The sequence below is a fragment of the Pteropus vampyrus genome, unplaced genomic scaffold, assembly GCF_000151845.1.
Source record: "Pteropus vampyrus isolate Shadow unplaced genomic scaffold, Pvam_2.0 Scaffold341, whole genome shotgun sequence".
Classification (NCBI taxonomy): Eukaryota; Metazoa; Chordata; class Mammalia; order Chiroptera; family Pteropodidae; genus Pteropus; species Pteropus vampyrus.
Genome location: NW_011889122.1, coordinates 711,328 through 727,743, shown reverse-complemented (window position 1 = coordinate 727,743; position 16,416 = coordinate 711,328).

The window sequence follows — 16,416 nt, the reverse complement described above, 5'->3', positions numbered from 1 at the left end:
CACTGTAGTCTATTAAGTGTGCCTTAATTAAAAAATACTTTATTGCTAAAAATTGTTAACCATCATCTTAACCTTCAGTAAGTTGTAATCTTTTTGCTAGTAGAGGGTCTTGTCTCAGTGTCGACGGCTGCTGACTGATCAGAGTGGTAGTTGCTGAAGGTCGAGGTGGTTGTGGCAATTTCTTAAAATTAAGATGAAGTTTGACACATTGACTGACTCTTCCTTCACAAATGATTTCTCTGCAGCATGCAGCGCTGTTTAATAGCATTTTACCCACAGTAGAATTTCTTTCAGAATTGGAGTCAGCTCTCTCAAACCCTGCCACTGCTTTATCAACTAAATTTATTTATTCTAAATCTTTTGTTGTCATTTCAACAGTCTTCACAGCATCTCCACCAGGAGTAGATTCCATCTCACGAGACCACTTTCTTTGCTTATCCATAAGAAGCTCCGTACGCGTTGGTGTTTTACCATGAGATTACAGCAGTTCGGTCACATCGTCATGCTCTAATTCTGGTTCTCTTGCTGTTTCCACCACATCTGTAGTTCCTCCACTGAAGTCTTGAACCTCTCAGAGTCATCCATGAGGGTTGGAATCAACTTCTTTTAGACTCCTGGTAATGTTGATATTTTGACCTCTTCCCGTGAGTCATGAATGTTCTTAATGGCATCTAGCATGGTGGAGCCTTTCCAGCAGCTTTGCAATTTGCTTTGCCCAGATCCATCACAGGAATCACTATCTATGGCAGCTTTAGCCTTCCAGGATGTTTTTTTTAAATAATAACACTTCAGAGTAGAAATTACTATTTGATCCATGGACTGCAGATTGGATGTTGTGTTTGCAGGCATGAAAACAACGTTAATCTCACATCCATCTCCATCAGAGCTCTTGGGTGACCAGGTGGGTTGTCAGTGAGCAGTAATATTTTGAAAGGGTTCTTTTTTCTGAGCAGGAGGTCTCAAAGGGCTTAAAACATTCAGTAAACTATGTTGTAAACAGACGTGCTGTTATCCTTCTTTGTTCTTTCATTTATAGAGCACAGGCAGAGCACAGGCCTTAGTATTTTTGGAATAGTAAGTGAGCATTGTCTTTGACGTAAAGTCACCAGCTGCGTGAGCTCCTAACAGAGTCATCCTGTCCTTTGAAGCTTTGAAGTCAGGCATTGACTTCTCTCTAGCTATGAAAGTTCAAGATGGCATCCTCTTCCAATAGAAGGCTGCTTCATCTACATTGAAAATCTGTTGTTTAGAGTAGCTCCTTTTTAAATGATCTTGGTGATAACTTGCTACAGCTTCTACATCAGCCCTTGCTGCTTCACTTTGCACTTTTATGTTACGGAGGTGGCTTCGTTCCTTAAACGTCATGAACCAGCCTTTGCCAACTTCCGACTTTTCTTCTGCAGCCTCCTCACCTCTCAGCCTTCATCGAATTGAAGAGAGTTAGGAACTTGCTCTGGATTGGGTTTGGCATAAAGGGATGTTGTGTCTGGTTCAATCTTTTATCCAGACCAGTTAAACTTCTTCTGTCAGCAGTAAGGCCGTTTCACTTCCGTTCGTGTGTTCACAGGGATCAGAGTTGCGTGAACACAAGCACCGTGATCTGCAATGGTTGGTCTGATAACGGAGACAGCTACTTACAAGGCTGGTAGCATAGACAGGGTGGATGCGCTGGAGAAAGATGATTCACAACTCGGGCAGAATGACGCGGGGGTGGCGCAGGATTTCATCATGCTACTCAGACTGGTGCACAGTTTAAGACTTATGAATTATTTCTGGAATTTTTCATATAGTATTTTTGGACCACGGGTAACTGAAACTGCAGAAAGTGAAACCGTGGATAAGGGGACTATGTTAAGAATGGTTATTTTAAATTAAATTTTGTGGTAGGTTACTGCTGGTGTAGAGGAATGTCATAGGTTGATCTTACACCTTGCCAAACACTCTGTTGAGTTCCAGCGGTATTTCTGATTCTGTTGGTTTGTAGGTAGATCATATCATCTACAAATAACGACATTTTTATCTCTTCCGTTTTGATTGTTACATCTTAAAACTTTCTCTTTGCTTAAAGGCACCAGTATTATGTTAAATAGTGATAGTGAAAATAGGCAGCTTCATCTTGTTTCTGATCTTAAATGATTCCAGTTTCTCCACTTAATATATTTACTGAAGATTTTCGGTCTGTGATTTTAATCAAATTAAGGAAGTTCATTTCCTAGTTTGCTAAAAGTTTTAAAATCACAGTTGTTCAGTCTTAATCAAATATTTTTTCTCGGTGAATGAAATAATTGCCCAGCTGCTTTCCGAAGTGAAACCTGATTTATTAATATCTCTAAATTACAAAATACTTGAAGAATAGCCTTTTATTGTCACAATTCAGCTGTGTAGATTTTTTTTTACATTTGAACAAACCTGCCCATTATGTAAGGGGGTGGCTGGTTATTTTAAGGATTAGAAAGGATGTATGGGTACACGTCTTGGGTTTTACAAAAGGGACCAAGCTCTGTTCAGGCAGAGTTGAAACAGTGTCAAGTTGTAAACTTTTAAACTTGATTTCTTAAGTAAGTTTTTTAAATTTCAAGTTGGTGCTTTACCAGGTAGATATAAGGGCAAACCTGGAACCATAGTATGTAAAGTGTGTGTGTGTGTGTGTGTGTGTGTGTGTGTGTGTGTGTGTGTGTCTGTCTGTCTGTCTGTCTGTCTAAGGTATATTCTCGTTTGTGCCTTCTGGTTATATGATAATTTATCTTCTGTGGCTCTTTATATATGAACAAAATTTTAAAAACTAATACATATAACATAAAATGGAGTGTATTCCTCATCCATTTTCTTATTACTTCTTAACATTAGTATTGCTGTAGCCGTGGCCCCTGTAACAGTGCTTTGGCTGACAGTGACAAAACCTAACAGATGGCTTAACCAAATAGGGGTTTGTTTTTCTCACAAAAGAAATCTAGGCAGCTTCTAGCTTTGGTTCAGTAGTTCAGTAATATTGGACCCGGTGGTTTTTAAAAATATTTTTGTCTTTTCTCTCATTTTCAAGGCATTATAGCTATAGGATAGCTTATACTGCTTCAGCTATTATGGTTGCATTCAAGGCAGGAGAGAGGAGGAAGAGGATGTTACTAGTGTATCTGTCTCTCTTTATGAGAAACAAAAAGTTTTCCCAGAACCCTCCTGTAGACTTTGACTAAGGAGAACTGGCCAGAACTAAGCCATATGCTACCTCTAGCTGCAGGGAAGTTCGAGAAAACAAGAATTTAGCTGACCATGTTGCCTCCCCAAACACATCCAGCTTCTCTTGGAATAAAGACGGAAGGAGCGAACATTGAGTAGGTAAATACAGTGTTTGTTTAATGCCCTAATATCACCAGGCAGCCTAAATGTTTTGCATTAAAGAGAGGTTTTAGTTTGAAATTGAATGCTTTATGAATTTGTTAATCTCCTGTTTTTGGCTCGATTCTGCCTTGTTTTCAGTAGCAGTGCATGTATTCCAGTTTTTGGGCTGAATGACATGGTATCAGCTCAGTTCCATGGGAGGGAGAAGGATCAGCACTCGTTTAATCTATAAGACGTAAATTCAACAACTCTTGAGTACCTGCTGTGTGCTTAGTGCTGCCACAAAATGCTGTGAAGAATTACTACGGAAGAATTATGTAACTATTTTTTGGTTCTCTCTTGTTTACTGGCTCCTTAGGAAAAAAATTCCATGCATGAAGTAATTGACTAATAAGTAATTATTTGTTAAAATGTTTAGTATTCGCATTGCTATGATAAATTAATAGGAGACTTTCTTTAGGGCCACCAGTGGGTACATGGGGAAAAAATGAAGGCCAACTAGAAGCAAAAGGCAATTTAATTTGATTCTGTTTTGAGAGACGTTTTAAAGTTAAACACGTTAGATTTTTAAATTTAAGGACTTTGTGTAAGAAATATCAAACTAAATATACTAAATTTAATCCTGTTGGAATTTAACATATTTCAATCTGTTGTGTGAATTTATAATTTAATGAGGAAAGACAGGTTTCTTCTTTGTATTATGATTGCTTATTTTCGTGAGTATGTGTTGTGTTAGGTGAGGGTATGCTGTGGTAATATATGTGACCAAAATCTTAGTGCTTTAACATGGTTTAAAAAAAACAAACCCTTGTTCACGCAAAGTCTGCCTGAGGACATATTTATTGGCTCCATGAAGACTGATCTTGTCTGGGCTGATTTGGTCCTGTGGCCCTCTGACTTTGGACAGTGGTCAGGATTCAGGAGAGCAGAAGACAGGGCTGGAGGTCAGCACTGGCAGTTAAGTGCTTCAGTATGGAAATGACATGTCACTTTCTCTTGTATCTATCTCATTGGCCAAAGTTAGTCACATTGCTATGCCTACCCGCCAGTGAGGGGAGTGAGTTCCTACAAGGCAGTATGATCTTCCAGGAACTCAGAAGCCCAGGAGCCAATCTGAATGGCCAATAGTATTGTCAACAAGGTAGCTTAATAGAGATAGATACACACAGAGTACCTTGGGAGCCCAAAGGAAAAGATAGTAATTCTGCTGGGATGCAGGAAGTCATGGAAGGCTTCATAAAGATGGTGACAGATGATCCAAACATAAGGAAATGAATAGGGTTTTCTTAGGTTTGAAGAGAAGAAAGAGCTCTCAAACCGAGGGAAACAGAATCATGCTGGAGAATAGTGGACGATATAGCAAGAGAAGAGGAATGGATTAGATCAGAAAGGGCCTCGAATCCATTTAACATGCATCCAGCAACAATGTATTGCACGGCTGCTACCTGCCAGGCACTCTTCCAAGTTCTGAGACTATCTGGTAATGAACAAAACAGACAGAAATCCTCATCCTGCTGAAGGTTACATAGTCGTGATGTAATGCTAAGGAGTTTTTTATAAGTAGATTGGGAGTAAGCAATGGTATGAACTCTGGATGTCCATGAATCTGGAGATTCTTCGAATATTTCCATTTTACATGAAACAAGACAGTTGATTTACACAAAAGTTAATATTTTGTCTATTTAACTGTGCCTCACCCTTGAAAACATAATACATGAAAAGCTGAATTTATAAAACATGTAAATTAGAAAATATATGTTTATATTACAAAAGCTATTTTTAACTAGAATTTTGGATAGTAGTATAATTTTGATGACCATATTTTTATTGCATAAGCATAAAACCACTGGACACATACCTCATGGGAATAGGGACTTTGTTTTATGCACTGCTGCCTTTCCAACACCCAAAACAGTGCCTGGCACATATTTATATAAAATTTATCACGTATTATCACTTGGTAAATATTTGAATGAATGAATAGAAGGAATTCGAAAGTTAGAAAAATTTCTCATAATTTAACCACTTGAACACTACAGTGATTCGTATTTTGATATCACTTAGTCATTCTAATATTTATTAAATATCAGTTATGTGCCAACTACTGTTCTAAGATCTAAGGAACAATAAATTACTGTCCTGTTTTCATTAAACTTAAATCTAGTTTAAAAATAAACATGGTCATTTAAGTTCTTTTAAAACCATACTCCAGCTGATCTACAAAATTTGCATTACAGCAGCACATGTCTTGGGTACAATAGAGTGTATCTGTTTTGTGTAAAGCCTTAGGGTCATAACTTAGTTGTCATTTTAATCTTTTCTTTGATCAACAAGAGAATAATGAAGAGGGCTGAAAGTGTGAGAGTAAGTGTGAGGAGCCTTCCCCGAGCGGGAGTTAGCTGCCTTGAAAGGTAGGCAGTGGCGTGTGGCATCCTTGGGGCTCGTGTAGGGAAAGAGGAAGCACTAGGCAACTGGGTACCTGGACATACAGACTTTTACAGGCGTTTGTAACTCTAGTACTTTTATATTTAATATGGTTAGAAGCACATATGATTTATTTTATCTTTATGGAGCATATTGAATATTTTATTCGTCTATTCAACACAGATTTGTCAAGGGCCACACAGTCTGGTTGTTATTTTGAACACATTGTTTTGAATTGTTAGCAGCATAGTGTAGAAGAAATTGGGAATCCAGATTCTGGATTTCTCACTAGTGATGTGGCCGAGCATAAATCACAGAAGCATATTCATCTGGTGATGGTGATGTTTGTTGTGCGTGTTTCACGGGGTGCGGTGTAAGGATCACGTGTGCGGTGCATTTCATAGCATACGAAAGGTTAAGTTCTTCACGACTGTAAGGCAGTCCTGTTGTGCCTATTTTATGTTACAGTCACATATAGAAAATCTCTTTCCGATCAGCAGTTGAACTTCAACACTTGACTTTTTTCTTCTCAGCATTATTTTCCTCATTATACTATGCGGGCAAATTCCTTCAAAGTGTGAGATGCATTAGGATTAAAATTAAAGCGTCAATGTTTTGTTTCTTCAACTAGAGGCTCTTAAAACTTGATAGGTACCGTGTGTTCTCTCATTTTCTTACGTTTGTTGTACGTTGCATTGTAGCACACGTCACATGGAGATGGGCGGCAAGAAGTGACCTCTCGTTCTGGGCGCTCTGGGGCTCGGTGTAGAAACTCCATTGCTTCCTGTGCGGACGAACAGCCTCACATCGGAAACTACAGACTGTTGAAAACAATCGGCAAAGGGAATTTCGCAAAAGTGAAATTGGCAAGACACATCCTTACAGGCAGAGAGGTAAATAGAAATTATGCTTAATTTCTATTAATGACACTTGCTCTGTTTAGTTCCACGTGAGAGAGAGAGGAAGAGAATGTATACATTTAGACTTCTTTCTAAACTAATTAAACATTTTTTTAAGAAAAGAAATTTAATAATCGTCTAGGAGTTGTTTGGCTTTTCCATTTCTTTAAATGTTGTAAATATATTGTGAATAATCTTTGCCTTTAAAAATGGTAGTGTTTTGTTCTTTTTTAGTAGCAAATATCTGTCATCATAATAAAAATTGTTTTAAAATTCATGTATGAGCTTATGGTACTTGCAAATCAATAGCGCTTTTTACCCTCAAGAAATTTTTCATCTTCCCAAATACTTTACTTGTAGCTTATGTTTAATAGGTTATTATGGAGGAAGGCACATGTTTTCCTGGTTTTTGTGTTACTGGCTTTCTGCTCAACCGCAGTGCATATTTATCAAAAACACTTCCATCAAACCTATCAAATTAATTCCCCCCTCACGTCTGCCTGTGCAGTACAGAACCCGTTTTGCTGCTTCCACGTAGCTTCTTGCATTTAGGTCTTTGTACCTGTTCCTCTGCCTGAAATACTTTTTCACCCTTTTGCGTTGGGATCATTTCCTCTGGGAAGAGGTCGTTGACAGCCTCCCTTTCTCTAGGCATGGGACTCGTGTTAAAATTCCTGATATTTCCCTAGGTAGCTCGTTTGACATTCGTTGGAATGCTTGTTTACCTGCCCGCCTCCTCTACTCTGCACCTTAGGTACTAAGTGTTGTTGAATGAATGTCATGATACTTTTGAAGGAAGCTTTTTAAAGGAGTGCTTTCTCTGTGCTGGAGCCACCTGACACGTGCGCCGAGACGGCGTTTCAGGTGTGCATGGTGCCGATGCCTGCAGCCCACCATGCCTGGGGCCGCTGGAGCGAGACCTGGGCCAGGCATCGCTGCCAGCGGGCTGCCTTTGTGTACTGCAGTGTGCCCACAGCTAGTCTCATTTTCTGTGTGTGCTGGAACCTGAAGGTTGGGAAGCGCTGGTCTACGCTAGGTTGGAATCTTAAGTACAGGCCATAACTATAAATTTGCCTCTTCAAAGTTCATCTCAGCTTTAGTGACAAATCTCTGTTAGGACTTCTTGTTGAGATGCCTAGACCGCTTTTGGAATCAATAAACAGCACGAGCGGGTAGAGCTTTTCTTTTCGTCATTAATCAAAGCTTTTCGAAATAAAGAGCAAAACCTCTGAGTTTGGTTTCCACCAGTCCTGGCGATTGCTGCGCCAGTCTCCTTGTGTGGGCAAGTGAGTGAGTGAGAGTCGGGGGGACGGGCAGACCCTCTCCCCTTTCACTTAACTTACATGTCTGGAGTCTGGCCCACTGTGTAGACAAGTCTAATAGGTTCTTTCTCCAGAAATGCTTGAATCTGACAAGATAATGGCTAAATTTATTTTTTTTCAGGGTTTTTTTTTTAATTGAGCAAAACCATTTTATTCCCTTTTTCCCTATTGTAGATATTACCCAGAATAATGTAAAATGTAAACATAGAAATTTATTATGTAGAAAGTAAAAGTTCCTTGAAATGTCTCTCCTCAAAAAAATCTCCTTCAGCAGTTTGATTCCCAGTTTTTTATAGACATTAACTTCTTGTTTATTTTAACAAAAAGAGATTCACGGGACATAATGGCAATTTTTCTTAGTAATGTACTTGACCATGTCTGGATCTTAGAGCTCATAGATCCGACACATTCTGTTTAATGAACGTTGTCTTTCATTGTGTACTGGTGCCATAGTTTATCCCCTGTTAGGCATTGGGTGGTTTCTGGTTTTTTGTTATTACAAACATCTGCAGTGAACATTCTTTAACATAACTCTCTCTGTGTTCTTGTTAAGAGTGTTTTTGTAGAATAGATCCCTAGCAGTGGGAATCCTGGGTCAAAGGGGATGGATATTTTATTTAACATTGCAATAGGTACTTTTAAATTGGTTTTGAGAAGATGTCATATTACTTTTATTAACCTACCACAACGAATAAGGGTGTCCATTTTTCTACACTGTTGCTAGCACTGTGTGGATTATGTTCATCTGTCTGATGGACAAAAAATTGTATTTTAAAAAAGCTCTCTTTTTCCTGATAACTACTGAGATTGATGATATTTTCATATATTTTTGTCATTCTTTTCTGTTTATATAATATCCTTTACCCATTTGCCTTTTTTTTTTCTTTTACATCTTAGTGACTTAAGCCCTTGATGTGATTCAGATTCAGACATCATTGCGATCTGTCTGGGTTTCATGTCTTGTTAAGAAAGGTTTATTTTGTCCCAAGATTTTAAAAGCCTTTCTGTATTTCCTTCAGATACTCCTATGGTTCACATTTGGATGTTTGATTCATTTGGTGTATATTTGGGGGATTAATATGAGGTGTAGGGATCTAACGTTTTTCACATGGATAACTGCTTGTCCCAGGATCAGCGGTTCTTTCCTCCTGATTGAAGATAACTGTTTTATCACATTAAATTCCCAGGTCTCCTTTTGTTTCTCTGATTTATTCATTTAGTCTTGTACATATACTGTGGTGTTTTTATCACTGCAGCTTTCGATTGTATATTTTGGTTATTTGAAGTCGGGGGACTCCTTTGCTGATTATTCTTATTTTTCAAAAGTTTCATAGCTCGTTTTGCTGTTTACGCTGCCAGATGAATTTTAGGATCGAGTTTCCATGTTATAAAAACAGTCTTACTGGAATTTTGATTAGAATTAATTGAATTTATAAACTTATTTTGGAGAAGATTTCTATTTTAATGATACTGAATCTTTCTGTCTGGGATTATGAAATGTGTCTCAGTTTTGTTTTCAGGGTTTGTAATTTTCTTCACCTGGGTTTTGCATAATTCTTAAGCTCATTCCAAGGTATTTTATAACTTTTATTGCAATGCGAATGAGATGTTTTTCCTTAGCTGTTGTGAACATGTGGGAAGTATATAACATTTGTGTAGCATCTTGTATCTGAGCACCTTTTGACCTCACTCTCATGTTGGACACCATTTTAGATTAAGCAAATTTATATTATTATTTTTTTTAAGTATACATTTTTTTCTTTTGATTTACAGGTCTGTGAATTTTAATACATCTATAGTATAGATTCACATTACTACCACCATAATCAGGATAGAGAAGTCTCACTCCTTCAGAAACTCCCCGTGGTCCCTTTATGGTGGGCTGTTCTCCAGCACGACTTCCCCCAACTATCTGTCTGTCCTTCCCCACAGTTTCATTTCTCGCCTATATAGCTAGTTTGTTCCTTTTTATTGCTGAGTAGTATTTCATTGTAATGGCGGGACCATAGTTTGTATCACCTCTCCCGCTGAAGGACATTTGCGTTGTTTCCAGTGTTTGGCAATTATGAATAGAACTGGTAAGCATTCCTGTCCAGGTTTTTTTATGTGAACATAAATTTAATTTCTCTGGGATAGTTAACCCAGGAGTGGAATCGCTGTGTCACATGGTAAAACTAAGTGAATTTTGGTTAGAAAATTGGTTTTATTATAGGTTTATTACAGTATTATAGTTTCAGAAGATAGAAACTTAAAATTTCTAGTCTATTCATTGTATTTTTACCAGTTGGTACTGTTCTCAGCTCAGTAAAAGCTAAGGTCTTTGTTTCTGTCAGCATTCTCTTGACTTTTGATGGGAGTGTGTCTTGCCCAGAGTTACAGGAAGTGGTATTGGTGATTTAGAGACTTAATTCATGCTGAGTCTGTATAAAATAAAGAGTTACATATTATGTTAAGAGACAGTTTCAACTGCTATGCTTGGGGGTAAGAACAGAGATGTAGTAGAATGACATCGTGGAAAAAACTCCCTGGAAGAAGAGTGGGAATAATCTCTGTCACGCACTTATGTGATAAGGATGTTGTGAACATAAAAGATCTTCAAGAAAATGAATGCATTTGTTGGAAGAATGGCATTTTTACTGAACAGACAGGTTAATGAGCTATAATAACCAAGGTTATATCCTGTGTACATCTAGAGAACAGTTTCTAATCAAGTCTTTAAATACGATGATTGTGATATAAATCCACTTTAGGGGAGACCTCTTTTTCTAGGATGATTCTTAATTTTTAGATCATGAACCAGTCAGAAGTAGACACCAAAATCCTTATTTTATATATTTCAGAACCAAGCACCAGTCATAAAAATTCATCTATCTAATTTAGCTCTTTCGGTGAAAATGCTACCCGTTAGCTTTATTGTCATGGAAGCATCTGTTTCATGTTTACAATGGATTTGGGGTGTGTGTGTTTGATCTGCTATCTTGTTTTTGGTCAACTTTTCACAGCTGAAGGTTATTTGGGTTTCTGCTATATATATATAGTCTGTTTCTATATTTCAAGCCAAAGGTTTTCTTTCAAGTTCATTTTTCCTCCCCATGTATTTTCATAGCTTCTCAGGGATCTCTCCTCTCACATGAACTACAGGGGAACTCACTTGTAGCTATCATTTGTTACTTAATTGAGGCTATTTTTTGTTATCTTAAATTATTTTTTCAAAGTAATAGCATATAGCTTAAAAAGTCAAATAGTACCAAAAAGCCTCTAACTACAGTCAGAACTCTTTTCCCAGGACTGTTACTTAGAGGTTCCCACTTTCAGTTCTTTAAGTGCTTCTGATCCTCTTGGTTATATCCAGATTTATAAGTTTAGACATCACCGACTTCCTCCTGATAGAAGATGAGGATATAGCTTTGTCATGTAACTTACTTCCACATCTACTTTCCTTTACTCAGCCTTTCTATTGCAATAATATATTTGGTTCCAGAACTTAATTAAACTCTAAATATTGTTCATCGTTAGACTGCAATCATTTATTTTCTTGTATATATATATTTTTTTGTCTAGAATTAACAGTTGCCTCTTTTATTTTTATTATTATTTTTTAATTTTTATTTCCTCATGATCCTTTGTATTTACTGCTAATTGTCCCAGGTGGCCCAGTGTAGCTGTCAAACATCTTTCAGTACCATGTTCAGGTCAAGAGAGAATGGCTGGGTGGAGATGAGAGACAGCAAGACAGCTTTTTCAAGGCACAGATAACTAGATTGGTAGCTACAGGGAGATGTCAGGCCAAGAAGTTTTTTAAAGATGGGCAAAATACCAGCAGATCTGTCTGCTAATGGGAATGACCTAACGGGAAAAGCGGGGTCATGGGAGAGGTGGGAGTGGGTGGTGGAGGCATGCCCTCGGAGAAGGGAGAAAGGTAGAGGTTACTGGCATAGGTGCAGGAGGCGGGGCTCTGTATGGTGGTGGGAGCTTGTAGAAGTTTTGTTCTCACTGCAGCTGTTTTTTTCAATCAAATGGAAAGCAGGGTCATCAGCTATGAGTGTGATGATCGAGGGTGCTTGGTCAAGTTCCCCACTTAACTTCATGGTGGCTGGGAGGAAAGGTGGCCTTTATACTGGGACCTTCCATGTGTGCAGCACAGTTATTTTCTCTGGCCAGTGACGTTTTTCCTGGATTGTACCCTTCTTTGAGCACTGCTACAAGTATCTCTGATTTTTATCTCCCAGAAATTGTTTAAAGTCACTTGTCCACTGACGGCACCTCTCTCATTCTCTTTGCCCTTCTTCATTATTCTGTCTTTATTCTTTTAATTGGGCTATCAGGTGGGAGAAGAGAGAAATGCACGTGATCAATACGCCATCTTTAACTTAATGTCCTCATTATGGTTATGAAAAAACTTTTACATAGTTATTTTTTTCGTTATATTATTGTACGGTTTTAAGAGTCAAGGCTTGTTTAAGACAATAGCGTCCCTTAAACTCCGCCCACTTTCTAATTTCTCAAGATGGCCCCTTTTAGTCTTTTAAACTGATTCTTTAGGTTTTATTTTTATATCTTTAATAACATACTTTTATTCTTATTTTTCAGTTTTAGGCATCAGTTTTATCATTATGGTTTTTTAAAGTCATCGACTTTTTAAAAAATTAACTTCATTGAAATATAACATATTCAGAAAAAATGCCCAGATCATAAATGTACAGCTTGATGAATTATCACAAAGTAACTGTATTTGCATAACCGTGACCCAGGGCAAAAATATACTGTGACTCTGAACTCCAGAAGCCTCCCTTCTGTGAGCTTCTGATCACTTCACTGTTCTTCCTCCCTGAGGTAACCACTCTCCTGAGTTCTAACACCAGAGATTTTTTTTCTTAATGTAATTCTAATGGAATCATACAGTATAATATATATTGTTTTGTTTCTGTTTCTTTTACTCTATGCTTGTCATGTTTTTCCACATTGTGTATTTTTTCCATGTTGTGTATCGTTAAAAGTTTCAATTTGAAGTTTTATTTTGTAGCCACCTGTTCCACTTGTTTGGCTTGGTCTTTATTGCTGTGGACTGAATTGTGTCCCCAAAATGTCACATGTAAAAGCCTTAACCCCTAGTGTGACTGTTTTTGGAGAATAAGACCTTCGTGGAGTAATTAAGTTAAATTAAGTCATAATGGTAGGGCCCTGATCCAGTAGGGTTCATGTTCTTATAGGAAGAGACACCAGAGAGCTTACTTTCTCTCTGTGCCATGTAAGGATGTAGCGAGAAGCAGGCCATCTGCAAGCCAGGAGAGGGGGCCTCACCAGGAACTCACCGGGCTGGCTCCCTGATCTTGGACTTCCAGCCTCCCAAACTGAGAAATTAGATTTCCGCTGTTTAAGCTACCTGATCTATGGTATTTTTTGTTATGGCAGCCCAAGCTGAGTAATATGCCATTTTTATGGGCTACTCTGTCCTAAAGGACTGGAAATCTCTGCTCTTTTAGTGGTGGAGGGTTTAACACCTGTCAGGAGCAGGGTGCTAGGCTCTTTTGACCAGTAGTGAATAGACAGGAGGTGGAGGATAAGGATTTTGCTCCCATGGGTGTCTGCTGCGGGTTCGTCGGGACTTTCTCGAGTATGAGCTGTCTTTATCCCTGTTTTGTAATTTTCCACTTTGCTTCTGGCAGCAGGGTAAAGAAATGGAATTTCCCAGAACTTTACACAAGTGATCCGGAAACTCCTCTTTCCTCACCTAGTGAACTCCCTTTTGCTGTGCACGCCTCCCCCCAAAAACAAACAAACAAACAGACTCCACAGCTTTCGGAATGAACGAGTAGTCTTCTCGCTAGCCTCCATCTTTCCAAGGCAGTGATACCCCACAGTTGCCTCCTGTTTTGGTGACCTCAGGCTCTGAGCTGTCCTCCAGGCTCCAGCTCTGGGCCAAGGTTATTTTGAGTGTTGAGTCACCCCAGCAGGGAGCTGGAAGGAAGAGGGGATTAGGAGCTTCCTCTTCAGGCTTCAGTGCCACACACATATACACACGTCATGTTAGAAGACAGTGTTTTACTCTGAGGACACTTGCTTTTGATGAAATGACTCTTTGGTTTGATTTAGCCAAATGCAACATATTTGAGCTCCAGTTTTTGCTGTAGATACTATTTGAATAGCACTCCTTGAAAATAAAAATGTTTAAGATCAGAATCAGGATAAAATCTTTAGAAGGTGGATATTGAACAGAACCAGAAGAAAAAAAACCAGTGATCAAGAGTCCAGTCATGTGCATAGAAACCAGGACTCAAGATCAGAGGGAAGAGGAACTGGAAAGGCAGCATATTTGATGGACTTGGCCATGAGGAGGAGGAAGAAGAGAGAATGGTGGCTAGAGAGGAACAGCATATCTAAGAGGTTACTTTGGAAATTGGGAGGTCCAAGTATATCACATAAAATTCTTTTTGAAAGTAAAGTTTGAAGAAAATTCATTTGGCTTTGAAATAATGTAACTTTTAAACCACATTGATATCTGTTGAACACCAGAAACTATTTCTTCACTATTTTATCTCCATCTCTATTGTATATGCAGTTATGGATATGAGTGGCCAAGTCCTCAGACGCTCAGCTAGCAGTCACTGGATGCTGCTGCATGCGGTAGGGTGCCAGGTCTGTAACAGGGCGTCTGAAGACATCTCCCCAGGCAAGATATGCACAGGGTGGTGTTTTTTGCATATTATAGCAGCCATTATTTACTTTTGCTTTATTTACTGTACTTTCCATCAAGATAATTGTATTTTCCATATACAGAATTAGAATTCTGACTTTGCTTTTTTCAGGCACACACGCTGATTAACTCTCTACTTCTCCACTTCTGGTTTTTCCCTCCCCCAGGCAGGGGCCAGGGATGGTAACCCCCTCCCCCCAGACTAGATGCCTTCATGCAGCGTTTCTCTTCCCCTCATAGCCCTGGAGGCTGTAGGGTCATAGGAAGTCATCAAATAGCTTAAGTGATAGAAGCTTTAGACTAAGTCAAGCATTTTTTTTTTCAAGTGTTAGTATGAATAGTGGAGCAGTTCTCAAAGTAGGCACGGGGTTTTTTGGAGGTTTTCTCAGGCCATTAGTTGGGGGGGATCTGCAAAGTCAAAACTATTTTTGTAATACTATTAAGACCTTATTTGCTTTTTCCATTATCTCTCACGAGTATAAAGTAGAATTTGCAGAAGCTACATGATGAATGATATCATAACAGATTGAATACAAAAGGACGTAAGAGAATTTCATTAAAATATTATTTATGTTAACATGTAGTGGGCTTATTTGTTTTTTTATTTTTTGTTGTGGTAAAATACACATAACAAAATTTACCATCTTAACCCTTTTTTCAGTGTATATTTCAGTGGTATTAAATACATTCATAATATCGTACAGTCGTCACCACCTCCATCATCTCTAGAACTCTTCCCACTGTGTAAAACTGACACTCTGACCCCATCAAACTAACTCCCCATCTGCCCTCTCCCCAGCCCCAGGCAACCACCACTCCACTTTCTGCCTCTATGATTTTGAATACTCTAGGCATCTCATATGAGTGGAACTATATAGTATTTGTCTTTTTGTGACAGGCTTATTTCACTTAGTATAATGTCCTCAAGGTCCACCCATGTTGTAGCATTTACCAGAATTTTCTTCTGTTTTAAGTCTGAATAATATTTTGTTGTATGAGTAATTGCACATCACACATCCATTTATCCCTTGATGGACACTTGGGTGGCTTCCATGTCTTAGCTGCTGTGAATAATGGTGCTGTGGACATGGGTGTGTGAATATCTATTTAAGTCCCTGCTTTCAATTCTTCTGCGTACCTACCCAGAAGTGGAATTGCTGGATCATCTGGTAATTCTCGTTTTAATTTTTTGAGGAACTCTGTACTGTTTTCTACGGTGGCGGTGCCATTTTGCATTCCTACCAACAGTGCCCAAGGGTTCCATTTTCTCCACATCTTCACTGGGGCTTCTTCTTTCTATCTTCCTACCTGCGTATCTATGATAGTTGCCATCCTGATGTGTGTGAAGTAGTATTTCGTAGTTTTGATTTGTGTCTCCCTAATGATGAGTGATGTTGAGCATCTTTTTAGTGTGCTTACTGACCGTCTGTATATCTTCTTTGGAGAAATGTCTCTTCAAGTCCTTTGTCTATTTTTGAATCAGTTTTTTTTTTTTGTTGAGCTTTAGTTCTCCATATACTCTGGATATTAATCCCTTATTAGATATATGATTTGGAAATATTTTCTTCCCTTCTGAGGTTTGCCCTTTTACTCAGTTGATACTGTCTTTTGATGTACCAAATTTAAAAATTTTCAACAAGTCCAATCTGTCTATTTTTTCTTCTGTTGCCTCTGCCTTTGGTGTCATACCCAAGTGATCATTGCCAGATCTATTGTCATGAAGCTTTTGCCTTGTTTTCTT